The sequence below is a fragment of the Schistocerca serialis genome, chromosome 8 (assembly GCF_023864345.2).
Source record: "Schistocerca serialis cubense isolate TAMUIC-IGC-003099 chromosome 8, iqSchSeri2.2, whole genome shotgun sequence".
In the NCBI taxonomy this organism is placed as follows: domain Eukaryota; kingdom Metazoa; phylum Arthropoda; class Insecta; order Orthoptera; family Acrididae; genus Schistocerca; species Schistocerca serialis.
In genome coordinates this window covers 508889136-508917032 of record NC_064645.1, presented here as the reverse complement: position 1 = coordinate 508917032, position 27897 = coordinate 508889136, and positions in this window count along the sequence as shown.

Genomic DNA, 27897 nt, shown 5'->3' with positions numbered 1-27897 from the left:
TTTCCTCTGCGAACGGATTATTGTGCAGGGTGACTCTCCTGACAGTCGTCACACGATTTTTTATGATGTTTCGGCAATAATTGGGAATTTACTTCTTGCAGCGTGTAGCTGGAGTCAGCCAAAACAAATGGTCCTCTCACGACTCTCATGAGAACACCCAGTGTCGACGGAAAGCGTCGGTCTGTTTCACGATGCGAACAAAATGAATTTTAAAACGGAATTTTACGTGCCCGTTCGATATAGCGGCCCCAAATTAGTCTAGTGCGATATTCAGTTTATCAGTATGAATTAACAGGAACACTAAAACGTCAGAGATAATCGCAGGAGAACTCTTAGCCGACTGCAGAACTGTGCTGGTGGAACGTGCGTGTAGGGTCCTAGACCCAATGCAACGCCGGAGCGGGAATAGTACGCTATCTATATTGACCAAAAGGACAACATACTTAGTGTTGAAGGAGAAACTTGAAACATAACTCTTCGATTACAGAAATCCAAAGAAAACAGCTGCCGTTATCTTGGTGCGTACTAAGACGAGACGTTTAATTTTCCGTAGCATATAAACTCAAAGGCAAAGCTCGTAAAGCAATGTGCCAATTAATTGCAGCCGTGACAGCAACACTCCGGCTGTCGCGGGAAGCGATCGGAGATTATCACAACGCTATATTCACTGCCATTCCCACTTTGTATGTATGTACGTGTGTGTGTGTGTGTGTGTGTGTGTGTGTGTGTGTGTCTGTGTGTGTGGGCGCGCGCACGGTGAATATAAGAATAATTCACGGTGTAGGCAGAGTGGATGCTGCGGAGCCTGACTGGAGGTCTTGGAACCACTCCAATAAATTCTTTACCATTCGTATGACTCATGCTGACTTAGAAAAGGCGAGCTGGACAAAGTACGTGGCTAAAGGATATTGGCATTAAATTTCCTTTACTTTACGTCTATGGACATAAATTGTTTTGTAAACAGATTACCGGTTTCGGTCTATAATGACCATCTTCAGATCTGTTTTTATAACAATGTCCTAATGTCCTACAGCCATAGTAGCATCGTCAAATGTTAAATGCAAAACTAGCACCAGCATCGGAAAATATATATATATATATGACGATGCCACTATGGCTGCAGGACATTAGGACATTATTTCTATAAAACAGATCTGAACATCTTGATGATGTATTGCAGAATTTTATTTTATGAACTTCTTATGTGCTACCAATTTCGGCATAAAATACACTTCTACAATACATACGGCTGTTGGTAAATTATTGCATCAAGAAATACATGCCAGCCGTTGTCCCAGGTCCATAATGGATCAACGAAGATCTGAAGATGGTCATTATAGACCGAAACCGGTAATCTGTTTACAAAAAATTTTGTGACCATTGACGTCAAGTCACTGTTTTATTCGCAACAATGACGCAGCATTTGAAAGATATTGGCATTGTTAATAAAATCAAGTTTATACGATGGATCCGCGCGTCGGAATAGTGTACACCGGTCTGGCTCAACAGTACTCTCACTAGTCGCATTGATGTTCAACTAAATCAAATACGCGTCTTATAACAGGCACAACAGTGCCGATCCCAACGTATTGGCCACCACCAAGCATTCTGCTCCTCCCCATCTGCGAAGAGAGATATCAGTCACTAGAGAACCCAAAGAGATTGAGAACAACCCTCTTCTACAAATCCATAAAGACATCCCCGACAGTGAGACTATCAAACTCCACTCTAGCCATCCGCACTTAATGAGCACAACAAATTTGGATGAAAACAGATTCAGCTTAGCTCATCGCCGGAATGATGAATGGACCCAAAATGCTCTCCCTGCCTATCATAATATACCTACGCCCACCACCACACTACCCGGATTCGACAAATCTCGCAAAATCTGGTCTACCATAAATAGATTACGAACAAGCTGAGGCAGACCTTCTGATTCATGTCATTTTTCATTTGCAAGAGGAAGAGAAGTGAAGACGCATAGGATCGGATCACCAAGTAATAGGGTCTGTAGCCGAAGACGTTGATAGGGCAAAACAGCATCTCCCAAGCGCGATTGTGGAGCTGCTAAGCAAACCGTAGAACATGTAGTTTACGACTGCCCAATGACAGCCTTCATTGGTAAACGCTTTAAATTCCTGCATGCTACCGAAAAGGCACTAGAATACATCAGAAACATTGACATCCGGCATTTTTGTATCTTTTCTGTATGGGCTATACGTTTTATACGTTATTTTAATGTTTGCATTGTAGAATATTTACTTGTATTTAATTCATGCGATGTATCACTCACATACACTAAATAAATAAAAATAAATTCCTTAAGATGCTGCGGTGCGGTTTGCAATTCAATTATGAACATCAGCACAAAGTCTGATGATCAGGAACTTCGTGCTGTCACTTCTCCTCCCGCTGTCAGCCAATACTGATGAAACTTTCTTCCTGAATAGCGATTCGAATGGGCTGTCTCGAGCCGAGTTCCACCAAATGAGGTTGTGTCAACGTCCTCGACAGCGCAGGCTGGTACCTGGTGCTCTGGTCTTATGTTTTCACTTCTATGTGAACTATCACGAACTCGCGAGGTCGGCCGCAGAGGAGTCTACTACTAGCAGCAATAACATACTAAGTTTTGATGCCAAGTGTTCTAAGTTTTCTAGACTGAATGCTTTTTCTATGACCTTTCAATAATGAGTGGGTAGCAGGAGTACTTGTCTGCGACCGATTCGTATGGATGTGAGCTGCTGGAGCAACGTAGCTAAGACTATAGCTCCGTACTCCACTCTACCTCCCTCCCTCCCTCCCTCCCTCCCTCTCTCTCTCTCTCTCTCTCTCTCTCTCTCTCTCTCTCTCTCTCTCTCTCCCTCTCCATATGAAACAGATATTCCTTTTTTGGTCTGACACTCCATATACGCCATCTTTTCTTCTGCAACTTGTTAAACTCGTCTAAAAGATAATTTTAGGTAACATCAAAACGAGGAAGCGGAGTGTTTCCTACGATGATACCATTATGAGATGGTCAGATGCGTAACAGTGGAAAAAATAGTTTCTACCTCAAGAATAGAATACAAAAATAATGTATCACTACAGTGCTGCTTTTAAAAGGGGTTAAAATGAGATGGACAGGTCAGATTATCAGACATATTTGGTAACGATTATTACATTAGTAGAAATTAGATATCAGGTATCATTAGACATTGTAGATAACGATTTTTTACGCATCAGGCAATCAGTAATGAGCGATGAATTATTCTGCATGAACGCATTTGAGTCCGCTGATACCAGTACGCATTAGAGACAAGACGTGCAATGAGAAATTGGACGTAGGTTTAACTCACTTTCATTTAAATAATTTATAACGCCTATCTTGAAGCAGATAAGTAATGTATTGTAACATCTGATTTCCTTGTCGTGACTGAGCGTCCTCCCTGCAGCTTTTGCCTACGATAGGTTCGTGTTCCTCGAGGAGGGTGGTTTGCTTCAGCCTGGAGTTGATTGGACGAGTTTTCTTACTAATCCTTCTAAAATGGGGGAACCGGAACATATTTGGCGGCTTTCACGGGTGAGCATTTTCCCCATGACGGTCGCATTGGCAACATTCGTAGCACAAAACGTTCTTACTGTCCTGTCAGGAGTCAGCGCCTTGTGGAGCAGGAGCAGGAAATGGGCAATGAGAATGCCTACATTCTACTCCTCACGCTGATTAGCTGGAAGTCCTATATGATGAATAATTTCGGGGAGCCGTTTAGAGCTCGAGAAATCGACATGTTCGACGACAGCCCTAGTGGGTGCTCTGGGCCGGAGTTTGTGTGTTAAAGCGGTTATTATATTCGATGTTTGGAGTTAGTGATCCTTCGCGATCAACAAGTTTACTTTTCCAGCGTGGAAAACCTACAAAGATTCTGAAATGCCACGAGCGTCGAAATGTGCTTAGGCACTTTCCTATTTGTCTCGGTGAGAATTGCGGATTAGTGAATGTGGACTTTGTCGGTAAAAAAGTGGCCTCAGAGCAGAGCGTGGAGGCTTTAGCTAGCTGGAGGTGGTGTTCGATATTTCCTTTGTTTACGTGCAAATCTGAGAGAGAGATTTTTGTGCGATTATTTCCCTACTGCTCTTGAACTGTATTCCTGTTTCTTGTTGCGGTAATTATCAACGGCAACTGCTAATAATCATGTGAAAGGAGTGTACTGAACTGTTAGCAGTGGAAACATTCCAGTCCAGCGGCCAAAGTTCGGAACATTTCCTGTAGGTAGTTAGACAGCCGTAGGGTTTTTCATTATTGATTTCTGATTTGTCACGTTTAATCCTGTCTCGCGGATTAAAGCGAAGCTGGCGACCGTTATTTATATTGATTTGATAATTAATCTGGGTTTGCGAATAAATGTCTCCAATTAAATCCACTGAGAAGTATGTCGCGTCGCTGGTCTCGCGCAGTGTACATCGCCGAGAGTACTTCGCGCGACTCCAAGGCAGCTTGAATGTCTGAACATGTGGAAACATGACTTCTGCCCCCCCCCCCCCCGCCCCCCGCCAAAGAAGCTAACTATTGTGTGCTGTATTAACCGCCTATGAGAACAACTTATTAAGATTATATTAAAAACCATAGTACCTCTTATATTTAGTGTTATTACAATTCTACGCGTCTGTGGCACGTTAAATGTGGGAGTGGTGCCAAATTGTGTGGATGTGAGGGGGGAGGGAGGAAGGGGAGAGGGAGAGGGAGAGGGAGAGGGGGGGGGAGAGAGAGAGAGAGAGAGAGAGAGAGAGAGAGAGAGAGAGAGAGAGAAAATCGAAAACCGTGGCGCCCTCTTCACCCCCCGGATCCGAAACCTAAATCCACCCCTGACTAAGTGAGGCAAGTCTTATGCACCACCTACCTGTGAACAGTGTAGACTTTGTTGAGTGTGTTATTGTGTTTTATCTGTTTGTCTACCACATTTTCTGAGGCTGAGACCGGGGATCAGCTCAACATTTGCCTAAACGAGCGGGAAAAACCGCTGAAAAACCATACTCACGATGTTCGATATACCGACCGAGGCAGCGTGGTTTCGATCCGGATCCGCCTCAGCACACTGTGTCGCAAGCTAGGGCGCTGCGCGTTAAGCTCTACGGGCAGGTCCACTGCACTCCACCCCTTCTATCTCAAAGTGTCAGCGCATAAACAACACGCAGTTTCCGAGACAACAGAGCGAAGGTGTCTGGCATGGGGCCGCAGCAAACGACGAGTGCCGCAGAGCGGCGCGAATCAGAAAGTGGCGGTGCGCCACAGCCACGAGCTGAGCGCCGGGGGCGGCGTCGGTGGCGGCTGCGGCCGCGGCCGCGGCGTCGGGCCGGCGGAGGGCGAGAGGTCGACGACCCCCGCGGCCGGTGGCCGGCGGCCGGCGCTCCGCTCCTACAGGAACTCCCGCCCCGGCCAGACTCCGGCCGGAGCGCGTGGCGGAAACTGCCGGCCAGCGCCAAGCTGTCCGCCCGCCACAACTGGCGGGCGACGGCTGTTTCCTCACGCAGCATTCACCTGTGGACTGGTCAGGTTTCTCGTACAGGTCATTTCCGTTAACGTGTAAAAGCCTCCGACGCGACGTAGATGACGCCGAGTGAAGTAATTTGATTTCGGACACATACATAATAGGTCGAATCGTCCGCCATGTGTTCCACAGCTGTGTGGATTCGGCAATGTTTACCTTGTGGATGGTTAGCGTATTCACGTGGCTTTATACATTTCTTATAAACTATTTGCTATTACATGTATGAAGTGTACCGAACAGCAATTACTGTGGATAGAGATACTTAGAATGCCTTTTTCATATAACAGAAAAACTGAAACGTAATATTACACGACTAGAGGCCTCGAAATCTACGCTCGGAACTTGGGTGATAGTTTGTAAATATTAAAAGTAATGAGTTAAGAACTCGGTACCAATATCTTCAGATAAGGATGTTATACAGTAACAAACTGCCTATTTATTAGTGTTTTCCCGTATAAAGGCATTTGCGAAAGTGGTGTTTATACTCCCAAACATCTACATCTACATACATACTCTGCAATCCACCATACGGTGCGTGGCGGAGGGCACCTCGTACCACAACCACAACTAGCATCTTCTCTCCCTGTTCCACTTCCAAACGGAACAAGGGAAAAATCACTGCCTATATGCCTCTGTACGAGCCCTACTCTCTCCCTGTTCCACTTCCAAACGGAACAAGGGAAAAATCACTGCCTATATGCCTCTGTACGAGCCCTACTCTCTCTTATCTTTGTGGTCTTTCCGCGAAATATAAGTTGGCTGCAGTGTAATTGCACTGCAGTCACCTCAAATGCTGGTTCTCTAAATTTCCTCAATAGCGATTCACGAAAAGAACGCCTCCTTACCTCCAGAGACTCCCACCCGAGTTCCTGCAGCATTTCCGTAACACTCGCGTGATGATCAAACCTACCAGTAACAAATCTAGCAGCCCGCCTCTGAATTGCTTCTATGTCCTCCCTCAATCCGACCTGATAGGGATCCCAAACGCACGAGCAGTACTCAAGAATACGTCGTATTAGTGTTTTATAAGCGGTCTCCTTTACAGATGAACCACATCTTCCCAAAATTCTACCAATGAACCGAAGACGACTATCCGCCTTCCCCACAACTGCCATTACATGCTTGTCCCACTTCATATCGCTCTGCAATGTTATGGCCAAATATTTAATAGACGAGAGTGTGTCAAGCGCTACACTACTAATGGAGTATTCAAACATTACAGGATTCTTTTTCCTATTCATCTGCATTAATTTACATTTATCTATATTTAGAGTTAGCTGACATTCTTTACACCACTCACAAATCCTGTCCACGTCATCTTGTATCCTCCTACAGTCATTCAACGACGACACCTTCCGTACACTACAGAATCATCAGCAAACAGCCGCACATTGCTCCCCTCCCCCTCTGTACAATAAAAATGCCGCATTTCTTAAAATACCGGCTATGATTAAAAAACAGTTTCAATTACAGTGGAACGAATTTTTATTAACAGTTTCATCCAGCATTTAACCAGTATTCATTTGTACTTCATGATAGGTTTGTTGTTTGTTGAGTTGTGGTAAAAACTTTATTCTCTGAAGGTTATGTTACTTGTGCAGAATCCCTCACAATGACCAATCCGCTATGAAAATACCCTAATTATCAGTCGTCCTACCCTACCCATATAGGGAATAGGGTTAAGTATTTTTCAGTTTGTGTATGAACGTTTATCGTAACAACTTATAAATACATCACATATATTCCTGTCCACTTTTCCAATTGCGAAAATATCTCAGGAATCGAAAAATTTTGAGACGAATTGCTTCAGTATATATCCGGCGGAGGGTAGAAACGCAACTGTATACAATTGATCTCACGTTTATAAATACTTTTATTAAATCATATTTGCAATACACAACTGAGCGACAGGTCCTGGTTCCCAGTTCTCTCTTTCGTAATTTATGGCCCTGGGCCCTTCTCTTTCTTCCTTCGGGATCACTTGGAGATCTTAATATGCGAAAACCATTATTGCAATACTTACTACAATACATTTAGTTAGAAATCTCCACTCGCATGGTGAGTGATGTGTTACGAAGTATATACATCCTATACTTTGAGGAAAAGAAGGTGGACGTTTCAGCTCAGGTTACAGGATTCCTACACGTGCGCGGCTTTAGCGCGTGGGGCTCAGGGTGTTGCGCCTGCCAGGCAGTGCTTTTTTCATTGCGTTAGACAATTATGTGTTTACCACTGAGGAAAGATTTATTGTTTTGTTTGCCGCTCTCGCGACCTCCGCTGGTTAATTGCAAAGTACAGTACAACAAAAACCTACCGCATTGCGTCGGGAGCAAATGAGTATAAGCTTCCGAATTGCGTCGTTACCAGTAAAGGACCTAAACTTTCTTTGCGCAATGATATTTGTAAACAAAAAAAAAAGAATGGACAAAAGGAAAGAAACACAAAATAAGAGCTGTTTCTACTTAGTTACAGCGAGGACAATGATTGTGTAACTTCTGTGTTTACAACAGATCAAGTTTACAAAAGGTGTTCAAAATTTGCACCATCTGCTCGAATGCAAGTATTGCATCGCTCAATCATCCCTTCACGCCCAAGCCCAACCGTTGCACGTGCGGCGAGGTACGTCATCTTGTGACGCCACATGTTCAACACTTGTCATTCACGTTTGGGCTATTTCCCGACGTTTGCAGCCCCAGGTGTCTCACATTAAGTTGCTTGTCTCAGAGTCGTCTATGCCGCTTTGGCAGCTTTTAAACGCTAGTAAGAACCCCCTGTATAGAGTCAGCTGCAGAATCAACTTATTCACTGCCGATGCTGCTACCTAACAGAAAATATCGTTTTCGGACTATCTTAATCAAAGATTACTAAACCCTCGAAAGATTTACGATTGTAGTTGGTACTAATTCGCGGTTTCTGCCAATCTGGTACTGTCAGCATACGGTGTAAAACCGGACATTTTGTACTCGACATACCACTGCAATTAACTTGTGCATAAACCATAAATTCTGACTTCCTTCGAACAAAATATGGAGCAGTAAATTTTACGACACTTTAGCTAAAAATGTAACATTTTCCCCTCCTTTAACGTTGTTGTGTTAAGGAAAGTTGAAAGACTTTAATATAAATTTCCACTCGAACTGATAAATGAAAAAATGGTTCAAATGGCTCTGAGCACTATGGGACTCAACTGCTGAGGTCATTAGTCCCCTAGAACTTAGAACTAGTTAAACCTGACTAACCTAAGGACATCACAAACATCCATGCCCGAGGCAGGATTCGAACCTGCGACCGTAGCGGTCTTGCGGTTCCAGACTGCAGCGCCTTTAACCGCACGGCCACTTCGGCCGGCAACTGATAAATGACAATTCTCTTTAAATGGGCATAAATGCAAGATAACACTTGTAACAAATAGACAGAACCCCAAATACAACAATAGTAGTTTACACCTTGAGCACGTCAAACCATACAAGTAATTAGGGGTGATACTGAAAAGCAATATTACCAGGTACCACATTTTTCTTTCCTTTCACTTCCGACTACTTAACATAGCCGTGAAGACAAAAGTCAAGTATGTGTCACAACCTGATAGTAATGTTTGGTCTTATACGACTTCAAAACATCGTTATCTGATACCTTTGTGGGGATAGTTATAAATGTAGTCGGATCAATATAATTCTTTTACAAGAATTTTTTCAGGTATTAATAGTTTTATGGTGCTGTTACTTTTCTTCACGCGAGGAACGGTACATGCAATGCGTCTTCATTAACACATTTAACAACTCCTGTTTTGTATGAAATGACAATACATTTCTGATTTTGTGTAGCTTCAGAAAACAACGTCTTTTTCTTCCCTTATTGTACAGCCGGTTGTCGTCCTATTACCTTTGACACTGAGATGTCACAGCATTACCTTTGACACTGACATGTCGCAGCATTACCTTTGACACTGACATGTCGCAGCACAGCCAGTTAAACCGTAAAAACAATGAAGAAACCCATGAATTTTTATCTTAAAATTTCCTTTTCATCTGACTGCTTACTTCTTGTTATGTTCTTAAGACTGACCTGAAGTTGTAGTCATTTCCTGTGTACAAATTAGCAAACACGCTCTAAGCTTAAGCATCGACTGGAATGGTGCGCAGTCAAAAATCATCTAATTCTCCCACTACTTCTTTACCATCCCCACACTAAGTTTATTCACAAACGACAAAGAAAACAAAAATCTTAACTATCCCTCCTTGACTCTGCCACTTTTCATACAAAAAAATTCTGCTCTTCATGCATTGTCACCCAACAGTAACATAGCATCTCTTCGTCCGAATAGGCCCCGAAAGGCCCAATTGTACCGACCGATCGCCGTGACATCCTCAATCGATGGGCGTCACTGAATACAGATACGGAGGGGCACGTTGTCAGAACACCGCTCTCCCGGCCGTTGCTAGCTTTCGTGACCGGAAGACGCTAATTCTTAATCATGTAGCTCCTCAATTGACATCAAAAGGACTGAGTGCAGCCCGCATCTCGTGGTCGTGCGGTAGCGTTCTCGCTTCCCACGCCCGGGTTCCCGGGTTCGATTCCCGGCGGGGTCAGGGATTTTCTCTGCCTCGTGATGGCTGGGTGTTGTGTGCTGTCCTTAGGTTACTTAGGTTTAAATAGTTCTAAGTTCTAGGGGACTGATGACCATAGATGTTAAGTCCCATAGTGCTCAGAGCCATTTGAACCATTTTTGACTGAGTGCACGCCACTTGGATACAGCGCTCGGCTGACCCAGACGGTTACCCATCTAAGAGCTAGCCACACCCGACACCTCTTAACTTCGGAGGTCTGTAGGGAACCGGTGTTACCACTGCGGCAAGGCCGCTTGCAAACATAGCATCTCCTAATATAGTATTATCCAAGATAAACGTACTCACACCTCAAATGTAAGCTGAGAACTAAAATAAGGTACCTTTTATATCTTTTCGCGTACTTACATGAAAGAATGCAATCTTGTACATCAACGAATTCGGAAGTCTGGCTTCGATACAAGATTTAAAAAATTCGCATGACCATTAAATATACACAAAGGAGAGTATTTTAGCCCTTCACAGTCATTGCAGTAATCGGGCTGTGGCCGTTTTTTTGGCCAGAGTTTCTGGGCACTATGTCTTTGGTGTACCGGCAGCATCCGTCGTTCACGTTCTCTCTCTGGTAAGTGGCTCTACTATAGTCAAATGACGTTCAGGCATCGCACAGTACATGTAACGGAATAATTACAACTACCATCAACAAACGTCATAAAACATAAATTCAGCCTATTCTTAATTCTATTCTTAAAAAGAAAATAGCCTCTCGACGTTCTGAGTGGTGGAAATGCAGTAATAACACCTTCTGAGATCATCCTTAGAAAGATGCATCTTACAGTAAGAAATAGGACGTTCACGTAACAAAAAAGTCGTTCAAATGGCTCTGAGCACTATGGGACTCAACTGCTGTGGTCATAAGTCCCCTAGAACTTAGAACTACTTAAACCTAATTAACCTAAGAACAGCACACAACACCCAGCCATCACGAGGCAGAGAAAATCCCTGACCCCGCCGGGAATCGAACCCGGGAACGTTCACGTAACACCAGCATTCGGGAAGACGAATAAATTTGTTTGTAGGTTTCCTGGAAAATGCAGTGAATCTATAAAGCAAATCGTACGCAAGACTACAGTGCGATCGTTCTAGAGCACTGTTTTAATGTTTTGGAGTCCGTACCAACTACGTATCACAGTAGACGTCGAATAAACTCAGAGAGGCACTAGGACCGTAGTAGGTCGGTATAGCCCATAAGAAACATTACGTGAAATGTTCCGCAAACTTAAATGGGAATCCTTGGAAGAAAGACGAAATTGTTTACGCTAAACTCTGTTGGGAAAAGTTACAGAAAAAGTATTGAAAGATCCAGTATGAGATTTCCACTCTGCAGCGGAGTGCGCGCTGATATGAAACTTCCCGGAAGATTAAAACTCTATGTGCCGGACCGAGACTCGAACTCGGGACCTTTTAGTATTGGAAGATGAGTGCACGACCACAGTCCTGGCACCACCGTATACTTCATGTAGAGATCATGAGATTCCAGTACTTACACAGACATATAGACAGTCTTTCCTCTTCTCACTCAATACGCAAGTGGAACAGCAACAGAAACCAAAGATTATGGCAGGACCGAGCGAGGTATTGAAGTGGTTATCACACTGGACTCGCATTCGGGAGGAGGACGATTCAAATATCCATCCGGCCATCCAAATTTAGATTTTCCACGATTTCCCTGCATCGCTCCAGGTAAATGCCGCTGTGATTACTTTGAAAAGTGCACGGCCGATATCCTACGCCAGCCTTTCGTAATTCGAGCCTGTCCTCCGTCTCTAACGACCGCGCAGTCGACGGGACATTGAATTCTAAACTTCCTTCCTGATCTTCTTTGATACTAGTACGACGTACCCTCCGTCCTGCACTCTTTAGTGGCTTTCGAAGTATATACGTAGATGCAGACATGGTTCCGCAAATGCTTTACTTCTACCAGATTCAAAACAATCGGAGCCGGAGGCGGTTTCGGAGGTGCAATTTCAGTCGCTAGTTCCAACCTTTTGGAGTCAGTGGCGAAGTTCCTTACCTCCCGTATCTCTATTCTGAGAGCCAGTGTAAGGTGTGTAACCAGATTCATTTTTCCCTCGCTGAGTTCCATTAACTGGGCGGTGCACGGTAAGAAATGTCAGTATCACCATTTTTGGTTGGGAGGGTGGGAGGGGGGGGGGGGGGTGAGTGGTGGTGCAAGGATAAGGCGGGTGAAAGAACCAAGCATCAAAACTTAAAAATGGCCTGTTTATGAGTACAGCCGTGTATACACCCGAACTGTTCTAATTTCGTCTTCTTGCTCTTTGCACGTAACACAGAGAAATATACTGATGGTTTTTTTATTATTGTTTTAGTGGCGAACATGAATGAGCACGACACATCTTTTAAATCTTTATACTGATACAAAGATGCAATGTGAACTGAGACGAACACGTAAAATCTGTACTAGGTACGGTGAATGGAAGTCCTAAATTTGTTGGAAGGTTTCTAGGAAAGCATACCACACACACGAAGCTAGTGCGAAAAATGGTACAATATCCCTCCAGAGTTTGGAACCCTTACCAACAAGACATGGCAGTAGACATCGAATGATCTCAGAGGCGTTGATACGACGTAACAACTCGGCATAGCCCGCCGAAAGCGTAACAAAGATGTTGGAGGAACTTGAAAGGGAATCTCTGGAACCAGGGCGTTCTGTTACACGGAATCCTGTAGAGAACCGGTATTCGAGGAAGACTGTGCGGCAGTCGCACCGTCACCACCACACATCTCCCGCTGGGATCATGAGATGAAGATGAGAGAGAAAGAAGAACGTATACAGAGCCACACAGACATTCTTTCCCTCGCTCAATACACCTATAGAAAAGGGCAGAAAATCGCTAATATTTGTACGATGTACCCTCCGCCACGAACCGTACAGTGGTTTCCAGAGTGTAATCTTTATTACTAAACGGCACAGCGCCAGTTGCAGGTGGTCTATCAAAATGACTCCAGAGGCAACAAAAAATTTATTTTCGACATTTCATATAATTACTGACCTAATGTAAACATGTAAAATGCTGTCATAATCCACTGGTTAAGAAATCGGTCTTACGTTAAAGGTTTAGCACAACATGTGTTACAGTTACAAACTGTGTATATGTCTTGAGGCAGCATAAATCAACGCGCGCAAATAACCCAGACTACATTCATCCAGTATTTGAGAATGAGATCACTTAGCGACTACCAATAAATATTAGACACAATTTCCAATCTTTATAAAACACTTTTCTCGTTGACACCCCTCACAAAAACATGAAAGAAAAATAAGTTTATCGCTTAGCACGTTTTCGTTATTCGTGCAGCAAAACTGCAGCATCACACATGACGCTTTAATTTATAATTTCTTTAATAATACCTCTATTGCCAACACAGTTTGCAGACAGTATCCACATAAACCACTGAATGTAGCTGCAAAATTGTATCATTGTACGACACAGAGATCGGGAGATATGACATTTTATGCATGGGAGTTACATTATTTACAGAATCGGGGATGGTGGTTACTTGTATACGTATAGTTCGCTGGCAGACCACTGTGGCCGAGCGGTTCTAGGCGCTACAGTGTGAAACCGCGCGACAGCATCGGTCGCAGGTTCGAATCCTGCCTCGGACATGGATGTGTGTGATGTCCTTAGGTCAGTTAGATTTAAGTAGTTCTAAGTTCTAGGGGACTGATGACCTCAGACGTTAAGTCCCATAGTGCTCAGAGCCATTGGAACCATAGTTGGCTGATCATGAATAGCACGTCCACATATGAGTTTCATATGCGCAAACAATGAGTCAATTAAAGCACATGAGTAAGCAAAATACGAGCCTTCGGTAAGTAAATCAGGTCAGGCATGTGGCCGTGCTGAAGACTTTTAGCAGACAGAACTGAGTAGGTGGTTCGCAATGGGAAGACACCGTCCTTAGCGTCGATTGTACTGCAAGAGTGTGCAACAGGAGTATCACAAATACTTTGCCTCTGTAGCTGAAAGTCAGCACGTCAGAGTGGCACACAGAGTACCCAGCTTCGACATTCAGTGCAGCCAAAGACTTTTTTTAAAATCTTTTCCTGGAACTGGAATCACTGAGGTTTTGAAGGCTAACTGACGAACAACTTGACCTGTGTGACCAGTCATGATTCAAGTTTTTTCCCCAGTTTTTCCGATTAGGAACAGTTTCTAGCCCTAATATTTTAACATGTGTTCAACTCGCCATAGCTGCTCCAGCAAGGTAGCTGCCCTTCGTGTACACTGTTTCCTACAATACCCCTCATTAGCTGCGACAGGTAATACGATGGTACAAAAGGGAAGGAAGTATTCTTAAAGAAGTCTTCTCGCAGTCCTAAGAAACTATTGGTCGCGAGATATTGCTGTGCGACTGTGTTTCGAACTTCAACTGTGTTCTCACGTTATGACAATTTTCATCGGACTCTATCAACTAAACGACAGTGTACAAGCAGTTAATTACAAACACGCTTTTGCACTCAGCCACACGAAAAAATGGCGAAGTCCTGCGAGGCACCAGGGAAAACGATATGCAGAACTAATCTAAGCATTGGAAAAAAGTGACGCAGGTGAGTGTGGACACAACTGGTTTCTTCTTTGAACCTGACTATCCGTAACTGAACATTTGATAAGCTCATAAATGTGGACTATCAGTCTTTTTTACATTGTGTCACTCCTTGTACGTGATATTTTGCGTTCAGAACGCAAGAGAAGTCGTGTACTAAGACAAATAGTCAATAATGCGAGCAGTGTAGTTACTTTTAATCATCAGACCATTTAGCACGATTGTTTTCCAGCAATGTTTCGCACGAAGCCGCAGCAGGTAGTCCTGAACATGTACGATGCGTATCTTCAAAGGTTCATCTCCCTGCGTGCCAAAATTGTGAGATAAAATTAACAATTTACGCACGGGAATGCTGCGATTCATTAGAAAGACTTAAGGTTCAATAATCGAACAATAATAATTAAAACTAGAGCATTATGATAGGTTCAACGATTGTGACCAAAATGTACGATCACACAACAAGACAGGCTTGGGGTAGTTACATTAATTACTGCAAATTAGTCTTGTCTCGGGCACCATAGTAACGTACAATGGTACATCAGCCGGCTTAGTAGTAAAATATTTTTGTCTGTGAAATTTCACATGATTTTCAATATGAAGAAGCTATCCATGTGACAAGACGCAGATTCATAAGGTTTATGTTACATTTTCCAAATAATGCCACTATATCTGACACTGACCTTATTACAAACACGAACAACGATAGTTTTCATTTAAGAGGGGCTACCTACATCTCCATATTGAATGAGCCGATGCCAGCTACAAACGCCCGATGCTCATATACAGGTTGTCTCTCCTACGAATCGTCAGGCACCCTTCCTTTTGTGTTTCCGCAGATATCTACAATTTCGTATTTGCAGTATGTGGCTGGAGACAGCCCAAACAAATACTGCTCATTACGTCTTTCATATGATGTCCAGTGCCGACGGAACGCGTCGGTTTGTATCCCGTTACAAAAAAAGATTTTTAATGTGGAATTTTACGAACCTTTTCGACAGGGTGATCGCAGATTAGTCTAGCACGATATTTGTTTTTTATGTACGTTGACAGTGACAGTAAACCACGAAGAATAACCATTATCTCAACAACGATAGCACCGCCCTGACCCGCGCTGACTGCTACCGCCATGAACCTGGAGTAGCGGTTAGTCTATTTGTTTTAAGGTTCCTGTTAGTACATATCGATAAAACGAATATCGCACTAGATAATTTGGCACTGCTATATCAAACGGACACGTAAAATTTCGGTTTTAAAACTAATTTTGTACGCAACGGCAACCAAACCCACCGTTTCTGTTCACACTGGGCGTCGCCAAGACGCGCTGAGTAATATTCCTTAGGGCTGGCTCCAGCTAAACAATAGAAAACGGAATTGGAAATATCTGCCGAAACACCAAAGAATATTCGCCTGACTACTCTTAGGAGAGACACCCTGTATAGTAACGTTTGTTAGTGAATTCCCATGTACATTCATGCTCATAAATTAAGGATAATTGTTTGTGGTGCCACACAACGTGGCACTACACAAAACTGGCGCTAATAGCATAGGCACATAGGGAACACACACGACGCAGACCTGTAAGTCCACGGTATTGGTGATAAGTTGAGAAAACCGTCCCGAAACACATGTGCTACAAAAACGCCACTGTTTACTGCGCATGTTCCCTGACATCAATATATGATCACCATGCACACGTACACAGGCCGCACAACGGGTTGGCACATTCCGGATCAGGTGGTCGAGCAGCTGCTGGGGTACAGCCTTCCATTCTTGCACCAGTGCCTGTCGGGGCTCCAGAAGTGTCGTAGGGGTTTGAAAACGTGCAGCGATACGTCGACCGAGAGCATCCCAGACGTGCTCAATGGGGTTTAGGTCTGGAGAACACGCACGCCACTCCATTCGCCTGATATCTTCTGTTTCAAGGTACTCCTCCACGACGGCAGCTCGGTGGTGCCGTGCGTTATCATCCATCTGAAGGAAAGTGGGACACACTGCACCACTGAAAAGGCGGAAATACTGGTCCAAAATGATACACCTGACCTGTGACAGTTCCTTTGCAAAAGACATCCAGCGGTGTACGAGCACCAATCATATTCCCACCCCACACCATCAAACCACGACCTCCATACAGGTCCCTTTCAAGGACATTAACTATCTGGTTCCTGGTTCACGCCAGATGAAAGCCCGGCGAGAATCACTGTTCAGACTATAACTGGACTCGTCTGTGAACATAACCTAGGACCACTGTTCCAATGACCACGTACTGTGTTCTTGACGCCAGGATTTACGGGCTCTCCTGTGACCAGGGGTCAGAGGAATTCGCCTTGCACGTCTCCGGGCGAATAAACCATGTATGTTCAGTCGGCTGTAGATTGTGTGTCTGGAGACAATTGTTCCAGTGGCTGAGGTAAGGTCCCGAGCAAGGCTACCTGCAGTACTCCGTGGCCGTCGGCGGGCACTGATGGTGAGATATCGGTCTTCTTGTGGTGTTGTACACTGTAGACGTCCCGTGCTGTAGCGCCTGGACTCGTTTCCTATCTGCTGGAATCGTTGCCATAATCTTGAGATCACACTTTGTGGCACACGGAAAGCCCGTGCTACGACCTGCTGTGTTTGACCAGCCTCCAGACGCCCTATTCTGCACACTTACTCGCTGCACCGTACTCTGACATGCACCAACACACCTCTGCGTATATGGACTGCTGCCAGCGCCACCGTGCGACGACCGCAGGTCAAATGCACCCCGAGATGATTTAAACCCACAAACCGCCCACCAGAGCGTTGTTTCGCCATGTATCAGCATTATCCTTAATTTATGAGCATGAGTGTACATACAGAAAGACACGCACATCGTAAATGCTTAAAAGGAATTGTAGCTGACTCAACAAAATGGGCCGGCCGAAGTGGCCGTGCGGTTAAAGGCGCTGCAGTCTGGAGCCGCAAGACCGCTACGGTCGCAGGTTCGAATCCTGCCTCGGGCATGGATGTTTGTGATGTCCTTAGGTTAGTTAGGTTTAACTAGTTCTAGGGAACTAATGACCTCAGCAGTTGAGTCCCATAGTGCTCAGAGCCATTTGAACCATTCAACAAAATGCGGATAGAAAATAAAATTAGATCAGTCTAAGCAGATGATAGATTTCAATATTACTGGATTATCCGATTGTCGAATAATCGCTGGAAACGAACGTGGAGACTGTTGTGATTGACGTTATCCATCTGCAAGGACTGAAGGTGGAACGGCCAGATAAATGTCATGGAAGTAAAGCTAGAAGTGTGGGTGATAGCCATTGTCCCAAGGAATGAATATCACCCAAGAAGGACATAGCTTACAAAATCCACGACCGACAGATGTTTAAAAAGTTGGATTAATTGATCAGAGAGAGAGATGATGCGTGATTCATCACAGGTTTGTTTCGTCAACACAAGACCTTTACAGAAATTCTGAAGGCGCACATGAGAAATGAGATGTGCATCGGGATACAGGAAGGTCTTGGTAATAACCATATCTAATTAGAGAAGAAGAACGTCCATCGTCCGACGTTCTGCCGGGAACGAACACAATGGAGAAGGCACGACACCGACTGCGACCTTTGCAAGGGAACTATCATAACATTCGCCTGAAGCGACTTAGAGAAACCGTGGAAAACCTTGTCTAGACACCCGGATGAGATATTCAACCATTTTCTACTGAATAAAAGTGTAGTACCATACTCATTGCGTCAAATCGTTCGCTACGCAAAACCAACGAAATTCAGTTTCCAATGGTGTCGTTACGATATTTGTTCTTCTCACATTATCTGAGAATGGAATAAGAAGGGAGGAAAACGATACAGGTGCACTGTGTACCGTTTGTGACAGTCTAACAATAGGTCCATATGTCGATGAAATCTGTTAAGTGTGCGCATGTTCGCACAAAACAAATGGATGAAAATCTATGAACGGAAAAGAATGTCCATCACCAGTAGGGATGATGGTTATCACTAAAACAATCAGTTTTCAGTTACATCGGCTTTCTTCATCTCCAGTTTAACCAGACTGTTAAAACCCGCTCCAAACAACCGGTTTCTGAAATAACAGACTTTCGTTCTTTTATTGTTATTATCTGTAGTAATAAACGTAGACATCGAACAAAGACTGAACAATTTTAAGACTCCTTCAGACTTTTGCATTATACGTTTCAACGTGTGCAGAATCAAAATATCGAATAAAAACGTTAAATAAAACAAACCATATTCCGTCCGTTCTTTGTTTTTCGAGAAGAGTAATAAGTAACTGAATACTACACAAAGCATTCTTCCGGTGAGTTTAATTTTTTTGCCTCTGTTCAAAAATCATGTGGTAATTGAGGATAACACCGCTATTGGTGCAGGCCGCGGTGGCCGTGCGGTTCTGGCGCTGCAGTCCGGAACCGCGGGACTGCTACGGTCGCAGGTTCGAATCCTGCCTCGGGCATGGGTCTGTGTGATGTCCTTAGGTTAGTTAGGTTTAAGTAGTTCTAAGTTCTAGGGGACTTATGACCTAAGATGTTGAGTCCCATAGCGCTCAGAGCCATTTTGAACCGCTATTGGAGCATTATGAATAGTCACTGTTTGAATGTGAAAACTGAGGATGGAGTACTTTACTTTTCGTGTGAAATTATCAGTTCCAAGGGCTACAAACACATTTATTCTTGCTGCTGTAATCTCCCTTCTCTTTTATCATTTCACTCAAATGGCAGGCAAAGCCTTAATCATTTAAAGCAGATAGACCATTCTACTTCACTGCTACCGCATTTCGTAAAATACTTCAACCCTTGGGTTGGTCCATTCTGCAAGACAACAGATGTTCGTCGACGACAGTGAGGAACTGCGTTATAGGTCAGACGGGAACAAGTTTACACACTCCACATACACGCGCCGCGCTACACGCCAGCAGTTACATTACTGTCTCAGCAACGCTATACCAATTCTTGTGGCATGTGTTTGTTGCTCGTTGTTATTAAAATGGCACTGATCGTTTTGCTGTTTCTACAATAACCCAATATTTCAAAATAATGGAAATTTTAGGAATAGATATTCATTTAAAAAGTACTATTAAAAAACATAAAAATTTTAGCACTGTTGCTATGCTAAATTTATGTACCGAATTTTTTACATGTTTTTTAGAAAAATTAAAAAAGAGTGTTATAACCGAGACCAATCAAATACCAAAAAATACTTGTTTTTTCATAACTAGAATACCGGTATCGGTTGTAACCGGTCGATTGGTTCCATTTCTGTTTCACTAAATGCGCTTTCAGAATTAACTTTCTTCATCGGCAATGCGCCAGAACACATACAGGTATTTTTGGCGTCGTGCGGGGTTAACTTCCCCGTTGCATGAGAAGCTATTAGAGATTACGATATTTCCTATGATCCGAAAATGTCTCAATTCCGTTCCCACAAGAACTACTTTCTGGTCAAAATCGACTTTTCGTTGTAGGTGTCCGTCACTTTCTTGCCTCTAAATCAAGCGCTACGCCGCGAGTGGGTCATTCACGTCAATTATCACTAATGATACGTTGGTGTGGGCACACGACAGCAAGATCTTTAGCACCCTTACAAGTGCAGTTAAACGGTGTAAAACGATTAAAACCTCAACTACAAGGTAAAATGGGGATAAAGCTAGAAGGACATACATCCACACCACACAAAACGGCGAAAATTACTTTCAGACTGAAAACGTACAGTAAAAAGAAAAAAGCAAAGGAAAGAAGTAAAAGAATACAGCAGAAAGCTGCGCTTTGTGTGTGTGAAATCTTATGGGACTTAACTGCTAAGGTCATCAGTCCCTAAGCTTACACAATACTTAACCTAAATTATCCTAAGGACAAACACACACACCCATGCCCGAGGGGACTCGAACCTCCGCCGGGATCACCCGCACAGTCCATGACTGCAGTGCCTTAGAAAAGCTGCGCTTTGCTGATCGCCTAAAATAAGGGTTGAGTCAGATACTCCGCCAGACACTAAAACCTACAGCCTAAAAGCTTAGGCTGGAGACCGGAAACTTCATAAAACTTTAAAAGCTTCACCATTCTCGTCTCGTCAACAGCTAAAATAGGGGTTAGTTCCCACAGAAATTTCCATATGTCCTCGCATCACAATACAATATGCACTCAGTAAAAATGTGGCGTACAGTTATTTGCACATCACAGGCATCACTGATTGGGTAAAACTGTCGGATGATTAGGAAAAGATAGGAAGCCATATGTGAGGTAGGCAGGCCAGTTCATCGCTGAAACAACCGATTTTCAGTTACACTGGTTATTTTCATCTGCAGTTTAACTGTGGCTGTTAAAACCGCCTAAAATAACCGATTTCTGAAGTAATCGCTTTTCGGTTTTTAATGCTATATTTCCAACAATAAAAGTAATCGCTTTTCGGTTTTTAATGCTATATTTCCAACAATAAAGTAGACAACGCAAAAAGGTTGGAACATGCTCTCCCATGCTTTTGTGTAACACATATCAAGATACATAGAATCAAAATATTAAATTAAATAAGTAAATAATAGAATAATTACACTATAAGCTACGTTACTCGAATAGCAATGAGAGTTTGCATACCACAAAAAATTCGGCATTATTGTCCTACTTATTCTAATTTTTTGAATCTCTGTTTAAAATCACCTTGTAATCCACGACTATACCACTAATTCAGCTAAAGGGTGTAAACTAAGGTTGGAGAACTCTAATTCACGTGTAAAAATTGTCCGTTTCTAAGAGCCGCAAGCAGACAACAGCGTATTACGTAGATACAGGCAACAGATCAATTAATTTCTGTTTTTATTATAAAATATGAATGAATTATTATGTTTTCAATTTACTGTTCGTGCCATAACTTCCATTTTTTATTATTTCGTAGATGTGGCACACAATAATAACCTTTTGTGTAACATTTGTAGCGTTCTTTTTCTTTGACTATTTCGAATGAAAAAGATTATGACTACTAGAATGAGATTTTCACTCTGCAGAGGAGTGTGCGCTGATATGAAACTTCCTGGCAGATTAAAACTGTGTACCGGACCGAGACTCGAACTCGGGACCTTTGCCTTTCGCGAGCAAGTGCTCTACCAACTGAGCTACTCAAGCACCACTCACGCCCCGTCATCACAGCTTTACTTCTGCCAGTACCTCGTCTCCTACCTTCCAAACTTTACAGAAGCTCTCTCCTGCGAACTTTGCAGAACTAGCACTCCTGAAAGAAAGGATATTGCGGAGACATGGCTTAGCCACAGCCTCGGGGGTGTTTCCAGAATGAGATTTTCACTCTGCACCGGAGTGTGCGCTGATATGAAACTTCCTGGCACATTAAAATAGTGTGCCGTACAGAGACTCGAATTCAGGACCTTTGCCTTTTGCGGGCAAGTGCTCTACCATCTGAGCTATCCGCAATATCCTTTCTTCCAGGAATGCTAGTTCTGCAAGATTCGCAGGCGAGCTTCTGTAAAGTTTGGAAGGTAGGAGACGAGGTACTGGCGGAGGTAAAGCTGTGAGGACGGAGCGTGAGTCGTGTTTGGGTAGCTCAGTTGGTAGAGCACTTGCCCGCGAAAGGCAAAGGTCCCGAGTTCGAGTCTCGGTCCGGCACACAGTTTTAATCTGCCAGGAAGTTTCATCATGACTACTGCCCACCGCGATGCTGGATGCCGCTGGGTGTCGGTGCGGCTACGTGACGCTGTAACGAAAATATGTAAACGGAGCAGACACGGACAGGCGATCGCGCTTGCGACGATATGGGGTGCAAATGGGATGCATCACATTATTACCCAGAGCCTGTGAACGATTATGTCGAAAATGGCGAAGCTGGTCGAGTGTTGACGTGTTACTGTCGTGAGTATCCACGGAATGGGGTAGGAGGACAGTGAAACTACCACTAGGCGCTAAATGGTTGGACGTCCACGACCCTTCACAAAAATGGTTCAAATGGTTCTGAGCACTATGGGACTTAACTTCTGAGGTCATCAGTCCGCTAGAACTTAGAACTATTTAAACCTAACTAACCTACGGACATCACACACATCCATGCCCGAGGCAGGATTCGAACCTGCGACGGTGGCGGTCCCGAGGTGCCAGACTGTAGCGCCTAGAACCGCTCGACCACCCCGGCCGGCAACCCTTCACAGAACGGAAGTTCGGAGACCTGTGTGCTCTGTAAAGTACGACAGATGGCAATCTGTGGCATCTCTGCCGAAAGAGCACACCGTTCATCGTACGTTCTTGAACACCAAGCTCCACAGAGACACCCCCCCCCTCCCCATGTGTTCATATGTTAATCCATCAACATAATCAATTACGATTGCAGTGGGCACGGGACCATCGGGATTCGACCTTCGATAAATGGAAACGTGTCGGCTCTTCCGGTGAATCACATTTTTGTTATACTAGGTCGAGGATCGTCTCCACAAACGCCCTCATCGAGGTGAACAGCCGCTCGAAACGTGTAGCGCGGCGAGAACGCGGGCTGGTGGGAGCACTATTATGCTATGGGAGACATTCTCCTGAGCTTACTTACATGGGACCTCTGGTAGCAATCGAAGACACGCTGCCAGCTGCGAACCACCTGTATTCCTTCATGCTTGATGTCATCTTTCAGCAGTGTAACTGTCCATGTCTCGGAGTCAGGTCCGTGCTATAGTAGTTTGAGGAGCATTATAGTGAACTCTCGTTAATGTCTCGGCGACCAAGTTCGCCTGACGTAAATCCTGTGCAATCCATCTGGGTCGCTATCGATCGCCATCACCACGTACGCAAATCAGTGGCCCGTTATTTAAGAGAATTACATTACCTATGCGTAGACCTCTAATGCCACATACCTGCACAAAGCTGCCAACAAACCGTCGGATCCTTGATACGCAGAATTAGTGACGTGTTTCTTTCCAAAGACGGACAAACAAACTTTTAAGCAGGTGGGATAATGATTTGGTTCATCAATGTACGAGTATATACTTATTTTTTAACGGTAAGTTGAATGCAATTAACTTTTCGTTGACAAAGCCAAAAATGCTCTCTTAAAAAATTTAAATATTAACAATTTAGATTATAGGCAAAATCAGGAACGTAACTGTTAATTTGCAAAATTAAAATTGCAATGACGAATTAATTCAATGGCGAATATTTATTGTCCAGTCTGTTCATATTTAAAAGACGCATAATGGAGGTTGCAATAGGTACTGGGAGATGAAGAAGCTTGCACAGGATAGAGTAGCATGGAGAGCTGCATCAAGCCAGTCTCAGGACTGAAGACCACAACAACAATAACAATGAGTTGATCTAGAACAGAGTTCTTTCATCAGAAACAATATCATTCAAAGACGATATCAATATTCTAGAAGCCCCAGAAAGCCTACCACACCAGTTTTTTTTTTTTTTTTTTTAGGTTTTAGCTAAAACCAAAAATTTTAGCACCATTACTATAGCAAATTGATACATCGGTTTTATACTCGGTTGTCAATGAACAGGATAAATACCTGTTACAACCTAAACGAAACAAATACCACAAAACACCAGTATCGCTTTTAACCGGTTGGTTTTTCCCATCCCATCGCTAGTGTGAGGGGAAACTGCCCATTTCGGAGGCGGGTCAAGGTCACTTCATGCCGCCTCAGAGATCACGATGAGGTACGCCACGGCCGGATGTGTGAATGATCAATTGACTGTGTCGAATCTGGAGTTCTAAAATCTTGCGTATGCTGCAAACTGCACATGATCAGTAACTGTGACGTCGTCTGTATCCTTTTGTATGTCCATCTTTCTGATTGGAGGCTTGAGGGATCGGCCGCTCACTTATTTAATAAAATGGAACACCTGCAATCGTTCTTTCGATGTTATTTATTATATAGCTACCAGTTTCGGTGATGCAGTACATCATATTCATGCCTTAACTGAGGCTGAGGGGGTGAACTCCAATCGTACATACGATCCCCTCAGTCGCCAACATACATGAACTGGTTTTTTAAAACTATAACAGCGATGTTGTGTCTACAGTCGTGGCAGCACGGCTGCAGACACATCATCGCTGTTACACTCAACGCAAACCAGTTCATAGATGTTGGTCGCTGATGGGACCCCTCAGCGTCAGTTAAGGCAAGAAGATGGTGTACTGAATCACCGAAACTTGTAGCTATATAACAAATTGCACCAAAAGGACGGCTGCAGGTGTTCCTTTTATTACATTAACCAATTCTCGCCGAGTTTTTTTCTGTTATAGTAATGGGTTTTGTGCTACTTCTGTCATCTTAATCTTTACTTTGTCGTTTGCCTTATATACGCGACACACTGGAAAGGTTGCACAAAGGTTGGTATTTTTCGTATGAGTGTTCTCCCACAAGAGAGATGAAATATCTGAAAGCAAAATACTATTTACATTCCACAATACCTGGACAAAGAAAAGGCCTACACTATGCATAGAAACAATTTAAACAGATGAACGTTTTTGAAATGAAAATTGTTTCAACAGTGAGAAAGTAAAATCTCTTTAGCGAGGAAAATAATTTTCCGTGTTATTCGGCACTTTGAAAGAAAGAAGATACAATCGATGGAAATACAAAGATGCTATTTACAGCCTTCTAAATACAAGGTATTCCAAAATAAAAACTCCGACAAACTTTAGAGACAGGTCCCCTACACCAAAACAAGAAAAAAGTATAGTAAACAAGAACATGGGCTCTAAAGTGCATACCTCAAGAGATATGGGCACTTGTTCATCCTCGATACTCTGAAAAATGGCTCTGAGCACTATCGGACTCAACTGCTGAGGTCATTAGTCCCCTAGAACTTAGAACTAGTTAAACCTAACTAACCTAAGGACATCACAAATATCCATGCCCGAGGCAGGATTCGAACCTGCGACCGTAGCGGTCTTGCGGTTCCAGACTGCAGCGCCTTTAACCGCACGGCCGATACTCTGAAACACATCTCTTCTAATGCAAGCTCATTGCTTTTCATATTTTGGGAGTTAGTATACACAGAAAAGTCTAGTAAACATGGGCTCTAAAATGCATACCTGAGTAGCTCTGAGCACTTGTTCGGTAGAAGAGACGTGTTTCACACAGGCGAAGACTGCACTTGAACTATGCATTTTAGACCCCATGTTTACTAGACATTTTGTTCTTCTTTTCGTTGCACTTCCAACTCCCAAAATGGGAAAAGCAAACACCTTGCACTAGAACTACACATTTTTCACTTATTTCTGAATGAGGAACCTGTCCCTAAACTTTGTCGGTGTTCTTTTGGTACATCCTGTATTGCTTGATGTTCTTGTAATTATACACTGAAGAGCCAAAGAAACTAGTACAACTGACTAATATCGTGAGGGGCCACGCGAGCACGCAGAAGTGCCGCAACACCACGTGGCATGGACGCAACTAATGTCTGAAGTAGTGCTGGAGGGAATTGACACCATGAATCCTGCAGGGCTCTCCATAAATCCGTAAGAATACGAGGGGGTGGAGGTCTCTTCTCAACAGCACGTTGCAAGGCATCCCAGATATGCTCAATAATGTTCATGTCTGGGTAGTTTGTTGACCAGCGAAAGTGTTTAAACTCAGAAGAGTTGGAATTGCCCAAGTCCGTCGGAATGCACAACGGACATGAATGGATGCAGGCGATCGGACACAATACTTACGCACGCGTTACCTGTCAGAATCGTATCAAACCGTATGACGGGTCACATATCACTCCAGCAGCACATGCTCCACATCATTACAGAGCCTCCACCAGCATGAACAGTCCCCATGGATTCATGAGGTTGTCTCCGTACCCGTATACGTCCATCCGTCCGATACAATTTGAAACTAGACTAGTCCGACCAGGCAACATGTTTCTAGTCTCAACAGTCCAATGTCGGTGTTGATGGGTCCAGGGGAGGCGTAAAGCTTTGTGTTGTGCAGTCATCAAGGGTATACGAGTGGGCTTTCGGCTCCGGAAGCGGAAGCCCATATCGATGATGTTTCGTTTAACGGTTCGCACGCTGACACTTGTTGAGGATCCAGCATTGAAATCTGCGGCAATTTGCGGAAGGGTTGCACTTCTCTCATGCTGAACTATTCTCTTCAGTCGTCGTTGGTCCCGTTCTTGCAGGATCTTTTTCCTGCAGCAGCGATGTCAGAGATTTGATGTTTTACCGGATTCCTGATATGCGCGGTACACTCGTGAAATGGTCGTACGAAGAAATCCCCACTTCGTCGTTACTTCGGAGGTGCTGTGTCCCGTCGTTTGTGCGCCGACTATAACACCACGTTCAAACTCACTTAAATCTTGATAACCTGCCATCGTAGCATCAGTAACCGATCTAACAACTGCGCCAAACACTTGCTGTCTTATGTAGGAGTTGCCGGCCGTAGTGCTGTATTCTGCCTGTTTGCACATCCTTATATTTGAATACACACGTCTATACCAGTTTCTTTGGCGCCTCATAGTATATTTCCACGAGCAAACAAACTTAACAGTTCTGAAATGTTTGGAAGACACTTTTCCTTTTCTTTCAATTATCAGATGAGTGGGGAACATACTGTACGACATTCGTCAAGAACATCCACTACGAATTTTACTTTTATAATTAACTGCAGTATCATTGCACGTTCCTACGTTCTGTTGCCGTATTTCGATTTTCGTAAAATGGATGTTACCTCGTAACGTCACTTTCACCATTCAGGTGGCAATCCGCACAGCAGATAGTTCTCTTAACATACACAGTTTTGATGCTGACGTGTAAACGACAACGACCACTCAAGACAGGCACGACTCAGCACAAGAATAAAATCCCAGGGACGCTACAGCAGATTCACTTGGCTCGAATGGACGATTCAGACAAGAATGTCGTTCATGTAAATGATGAGTCAGCTGAAGCATATTCCTGATTTTCGTCTGAATGGTGAATTCTTCACAGCACAAAATCTATTCAATTCCCATGTGAACCTATTTATTTACGCAATGATTACAATTTTCCATAGTTTCCTGGGTAATCCTACTACAATAAAGTGACATCCGGTAGTTAACACTGTCGCTGTGAACACGCCACGCAGTTTGCGGAAACATTCTAAGCAAAAATGTAGCACATCACTATTACTTACAGAAACAATGATAGGAAAAAAAAGTTGGACTTCCCATGCAGCCTTGCCCGAGCAGTAAGAGAATCTGTAATCACTTCAAGAGGTCCAAC